This window comes from Macaca fascicularis, chromosome 7 (assembly GCF_037993035.2).
Source record: "Macaca fascicularis isolate 582-1 chromosome 7, T2T-MFA8v1.1".
Lineage (NCBI taxonomy): Eukaryota > Metazoa > Chordata > Mammalia > Primates > Cercopithecidae > Macaca > Macaca fascicularis.
Genome location: NC_088381.1, coordinates 143,351,786 through 143,358,318, shown reverse-complemented (window position 1 = coordinate 143,358,318; position 6,533 = coordinate 143,351,786). Strand labels below are relative to the sequence as shown.

The 6,533-nt window shown below is 47.1% G+C and overlaps 1 long non-coding RNA gene across 1 annotated transcript; it reads left to right on the top strand.

Moving 5' to 3' along the window:
- The first annotated feature begins 907 nt into the window (after window positions 1-907).
- LOC141407312 (uncharacterized) lies at window positions 908-4,653 on the top strand. The gene is made up of 2 exons (XR_012416000.1): window positions 908-1,050; window positions 1,482-4,653. It is a non-coding gene; the product is annotated as an uncharacterized lncRNA (long non-coding RNA).
- The last annotated feature ends 1,880 nt before the right edge of the window (window positions 4,654-6,533 follow it).

Sequence of the window (6,533 nt, the reverse complement as noted above, 5' to 3'; positions counted from 1 at the left end):
GAATTCATGCCTCATGTTGAGCTTGAGATTATTCCATGGACTAATCTAATGGCAAAACCAACTATCTTGGTAAAATCTTACTGTTAAAAAGTATTTTGACAGGGGCTAAGACTGGGTTACTGACCAACTCTGGCAGATGTAAGCAGAATGGGAATTTATTAACAGCATGTTGGATAATTCACAAAATCATCAGGTGGACTGGAGGACCAGGGTTGAGGCCATGCAGCCAAAATCAGTACCCAAAATCACAAAATCACATGGCAGAACTAGCTCAGTAAGGAGCCACCACTGCCACCAAGCACTGGGCACCTCATCTTGCCTCACACACATCCCTGGTACTGAACACCAGGTGCAACCACTGCTGCCCAGGTCTCGAGCCTACTGCCAAGGCTGCCTGGACCAGAGAGCCTGCCCTTCATGGAGCCTGGTTACAGGCTGTGACCTAGCTACAAGACAGTCGGAGAAGACAAAAGTATTATTCAGGCTTGAATTCCATCTATTTTGATAGAAAACTCAAAATAATTATGGCTTAAACAACATAGAAATTTATTTTTTGGCCAGGCATGGCAGCTCACGTCTGTAATCCCAGCACCCTGGGAGGCCAAGGCAGGTGGATCACTTGAGCCCAGGCACTTGACATCAGCCTGGGCAACATGGCAAGACCCCATCTTTACAAAAAATACAAAAATTAGCCAGGTGTGGTGGTGCATGCCTGTAGTCCCAGCTACTCAAGAGGCTGGGGTGGGAGGATCACTTGAGCCTGGGAGATCAAGGCTGCCATGACTCATGATCATGCCACTGCACTCCAGCCTGGGCAACAAAGCAAGACCCCTTTCTCAAAAAAAAAAAAAAGATAAAGAAAGAGTTTTCTCTCTCTCTCTCTCTCTCTCTCTCTCTCTCTATGTAAAAAAGTTTGAAGGCAAACAAAGCTGAAACGAGACCACCCTGGAGCTCCTTCTGCACCGCCTTTGCACGCTGCCTTATGGACCAACATGGCTGCTTGAGAGCCTGCCATCAAGTCCACATTCCAGACATCAGGAAGCAAAAAGGGTAAGAAGCAGGCCCCCTCCCTCCCTTTACAACCACTTCCTGGAAATTGCCCATATCACTTCTGTCTTAGTGGTTGAAACTTGGTCACTTGGCGACATCTGGCAGAAAAGAGTCTGGGAAATGTAGTCTTTGGCCCAGGCAGCCATGTGCCCAGCTAAACACTGAGGGTTCTCTTACTAAAGGAGAAGGGGAGAGTGGACATCCAGGGAAGCCACTGGTGGTGTTGGCCAAGACAAGTTCTTAGCAATGTTTGCCTTGGGTTCTGGGATGTGAGCTCTGTTCCCTACCATGGCTCAGAAAAGTGTGTGTGTGTGAGTGGGATACTCCCCAAACACAGAAAGGGGGTTCAGAAGCTAGACCACCTACATATATATGTAAATAAATTAAGAACACAAAATGACCACTATACCATTTCTTCTGCTCTGTGGTAGGCTGATTTATGGACTCACGCAGGATGAAAGCTTTCAAATGAAGGCATTTGGCAGAGAAAGACTGGAACACGGAGCAGAGGAGATTTGGAAATAGAGTCATTTCCATCACGCAAATCTTCATTTTATTACAGGTTTGTGGGACCAGGGCAAGAATTCAAGCAACAATTCACATACCATGTATCTAAATATTTAAAAGCTATAAGTCAAGATAACAAATTATTCAATAAAATACATCTTCTTCTCCTGCCTTCACAAATGAACCTTCATAACATTCTGGAAGGCAGGTATGACTTTAGAATCCTCAGACTCTTCAGACCAGAATGCAGCAGCATAACAAGAGGCAGCCCCCACTCAGGGCCTGCCTCCCCTTTGTTCTGACCCTCAGCCGGGGCCCCTTCCCAAGTTCATGTGCTTGACACCAGCCTACACCGCTGGGTTCTGCCCACAGTCCAGCCCCAAGCAGCTATCCCTTGGTTACCGGCTGCACAGGCTACCTTGAGAGGATGGACCGTGGAAACAGGCCCACCCAGAACCTGAAAGTGGGCTTGGGCCATTCAGGCAGAGATTCTGGGGTCCTAAGTATGGGCATGGTCTGGATGGGGTAGGTGTGGGCATAGACTCTGTCTGGGCATCACCCTCAGCCCTGAGGACCCCTTGCCCCAGGGACAAAGGGAGGCCGGCGGGGAGGGGATCTCCAAAGGGCAGGGCTTACCTGGTCTCAGAGTGGTACTGGGTCACTTTGTCACACTGACTGGGAAAGCTTGTCCATAAAGTGAATTGAGAATAACTGGAAGCTTTTTTTTGAGAGTTTTCCCTATTCCATCTGGGATCTAAAGATTGCCCCTGGATTACTGACGATGAGAGAGGGATTTATTTAGCCATGACTCTATGGTGGGGGAGATTCAGCACTAAGTACATTTCTCTTTACCTCTGGAAACAAATCCAAACTATAAAACCAAAACCAAAATAGAACAATGAAAAACAAATCCCTCTTCCTTCCCTTGACACACTCAGCCCATTTCTGTCAGTTTCCTTCGGCTCTGACACCCTCCAATCAGGCTCTCTCCCATCGTTCTTCTGCCTTTCTGTGCTCACTCTCCTCCCCCCGCCCTTCTTCCCTGGCTCCTGTCTTAATCCCTGCCATAGCGACAGGGAAAAAAACAACATAACACTGGGGCAGATGAGAGCTGAGTTTCAGAGCCCCACTGAGAAGGGCAGGCTAGCGGCGAACCAGGAGTTTCCATAATGAAAGTGACCAGAGGAAAACCTTGAAATCTTGGAACGGTAATGAGGAAAACCTTGGGGTTAGAGAAAGAAGAGGACTTCCCAAACCCCAGAGGAGGCCGAGATAAAAAGAACAAGGAGGGGCCGAGTGCAGTGGCTCATGCCTGTAATCCCAGCACTTTGGGAGGCCAAGGCGGGTGTATCATGAGGTCAGGAGTTCAAGACCGGCCTGGCCAACATGGCGAAACCCCAACTCTACTAAAAATACAAAAATTACCTGGGCGTGGTGGCATGAGCCTGTAGTCCCAGCTACTCAGGAGGCTGAGGCAGGAGAATCACTTGAACCCGGGAGGCGGAGGTTGCAGTGAGCTGAGATTGTGCCGCTGCACTCCAGCCTGGGCGACAGAGTGAGACTCCATCTCAAAAAAACGAAAACAAAAACAAAAAAGAACAAGGAGGAAGGGCTTTGGAAAGCTGGTAAAAGGTTAATCTATTTGCCCCCAATGCCACATATCCCCTGACCATCCCAAAACACAGAACTCAACATCCTTGGGATGAATTATAAGGAGAGGGAGAAATTCCAGGGCAGGGGAGCAGACATCGGGAAAGCTGAGATACTTCTTCTGAAAGGACATAGAAGGTTAATATTTTTGTAAATTGTAACCCAAGCATTTCAGTCCTGGTGGGATGATAAGGGGTTAAAGCTTCCACGGAGCAAACCTAAAGTAGCTTGGAAGAGGGTGTGACCCCCAATTTGATTTATTTTAGAAGCATGGAAAGCCAATGAATGTGCTTCTGGCCACAAGACAGGACAGGTGAGAAAAAAGAAAGGAAGGAGGCCTGGTTTGTGTTTCCTGGAAAGGGAGTGTCGTTACAGCTCTCCTGGGGAGCACACACACGCCTCTCATAAATGTATATGAGCCCTGATTACTTGGCTCCTGCTCACCACCCTAGCGTGTTCCCAGTGGCTGGCTCCCTGGTGTTCTGGCACTCAGGGCTGCCAACACCTGCCAACAACAAGGAAGCTGGGTACTGGGGCTGCAGCTTTTGGAAGCTGCTTATGAAACAGATGACTAAGCCCTGGGGGCAGGGGGAGGGTGCAGCTCATGCCTAGCTCAGCGAGAACTCAATCCAAGTCAGCCTTGACCCGGTGCCAACCGTGTGCCAGGCTAGTCCCTGGGGATGTGAAGATGACGAGGCATGGTCCCTGCTCCAAAGGACCAGGCATGCCCATAAAGAATTGTAGTCAGAGGCATGAATCTACAAAAGAGGAGAATACAGGGTTTTGCAGTGGAGATGATTTCCCAGGGGGACAGTGGTAGAGGCAGAAGAAGGGGGAAGGGGAGTTTCTCCATTTGTGCAGTCAGGCTAAGAGTTTTAGTCTTTTTCCCAAAGCACACACCCTCTTCCTCATGCCCTCTTATCCAGTTAGTCTGGCTTCTGTCACCCAAGTGGCTCTCAGACTCTTTCCTCTTCTCCTGTCTTGGCTCAGGTCCTCATTTCTGGCTTTGGTCCAGGTTCTTTGCACTCAGCACTGCAGACAACTTCCTACAATTCAGGTCCAATGGGCTCACTTCCCTACTTGAAGCTGTCTATGGTTTACCATTGCCCCAGAATAAAAGTTAAGCCCCAAGGTCCTTCACATGGCCGCCCCAAACTGCCTAAAGCCGAGGGGTCAAGGAGGCTTCAGTGTAGGTTTGACTCAATAGCACCACAATGTCATCAGAACCCCTTCTTCTTCCTGGTGTTGTCCTCTCTGCCCTCCATGGTGTTGTCTTCATGCTCAGGCAGGCTTTTCTCATAGTGACAAAACGGCTGCCACAATTCCTGTTCTCACACCTATGCTCCATGCTGTATACAAGGAGAAAGGGAGAGAGCTTCTTTCCCTGAAGCTGCCAGCAAAGTCTTCTCCGGTCTCTCGGGTCAGAATTGGGTCATTTGCCCATCTGCAGGCAAGAAGGGATTTTGCTGATTAGTCTATACTGGGGTTATTTACCCCAACACTAGGCCAGGGTGGAGTCAACTTCCTCTGAAAAATATGGGAAGTGTGGGGAGGGTGGATACCCCAAGGAAAATGGAGTAGTTACTGAGAGAGAATGGATGCTCAAGAGGCCACCCTTCCAGCATCTCCTCAAGCCCCACCCAGCTACTTTCTGTTCCCAAACATGTCATGTTCTTTGATGTCTCCCAAGCCTTTGCACATGCCTTCCCTTCACCTGGGATGGTTTTTCATTCCTCTTGCTCAGTGAATGCCTACTCATTTCTCAAATGCTTGCCCATCATCACTTTCTCTATTCTTTAGATATTGCAGTCAACTTAAGGACAGGTTCTTATTTACTCCCAGCATAATTCAATACCTGGCAAAAAGTAGGTGCTCAATACATGTTTATCAAGTTAATGACTTGATGGACACTGCTGATGGACAATAGCAAATCCCAAGTTCACAACGAAGAGCTGGTGTGTCTTCAAAATCTCTTCCCAACGTCTAAAATGTAACAACTATAAGCAGAATTGTAATGTATAAAGCTACGATGAGTTCAGGTGAAGAAATGTTGAGGGGCCAGAAGTTTGTCCAAGCATCTCTAGCATCATCCCAGAAAAAGGGCTCCCTCCCATCCTGGCAGGAATGTTTTTGTTCTCCTGGCAGGTTTGTAGGTCCTGAAATGGAAACGGATCCATCAGGCTATCATGGTCTGACCCATTAATCTTCTAACCATTTAGACTAGCCTACTGGGAAGAGATTGAAATGGTCAGCCAACTCAGGCAACTTAGGCACTTTCACCTGGCTGACAATTATAGTCTTACTGTTCTTGAATAACTTGGCCTTCTGGTTTACCAGTGAATCTGCATTTCATTAGCATGGCTTGGTCTCTGAGACTAACACTATCAGTTGATTCCTCGCTGTTTTCTTCCTTGAGTCACAGAACCCCTGAATTTTAGCCAGCCACTTGGTCACCTAGAACATTGAGTACATTTCTCAGCCTCCCTTGTAGCTAGATAGGGCCATGTGACTAAATCCTGACTAATGGATGTAAACAAAATAACATGTGTGTAACTTTTTGGAAGTGCCATGAAAAGGTGGTAGTATGTCCTTCTTCCCTTTTCCTTTTCTGCAGGCTGGAAGGTGGTTGCACTGGCTGGAGCCGGAGCAGTCATCTTGGACTGTTGAGGAATTTGGAAACAAAGTCCATGCATGGTAGACCAACAAGATAAAAGGAACCTGCGTTAAATATTGCACAAACAGCCATATTAGTAACCCTCAAGGCCTACCTAAGCATTTACATAAGAGAAATGCATTTCTATCTCTCTCTTTTTTTTTTTTTTTTTTTTTAAGAGATGAGGTCTTGCTCATCTCTTAAAAGTTGGGCAGCATAACAAGATCCCATTTCTAAAAGAAAAAAAATTAGCTGGGCACGGTGATGTGTACCTGTAGTCCAAGATACTTGGTAGACTGAGGTGGGAGGATCACCTGAAGCCAGGAGGTTAAGGCTGCAATGAGCTATGATCACGCCACTGCACTCCAACCTGGGCAACAGAGCAAGACTGTCTCTCTTAAAAAAAAATTATGTTAATTATATGTTGAAATAATAACAGTTTAGTTATATTGGGTTAACATATTCTTTTTACTTTTTAAAATGTCACTACCAGAAAATTTTGAGTTACATTTATGGCCCACACTATATTTCTATTGGACAGTGCTTCCCTGGGCCTGTCCCCTCTGTCTGAACTGATAATATCAGATTACTGAGCCACATAGAGCTGAGAGATGGTTAGAAACTGAGCTCACACTCACCCACCAGCGTCCAGACTCTAACTCTGCCTGTGGCT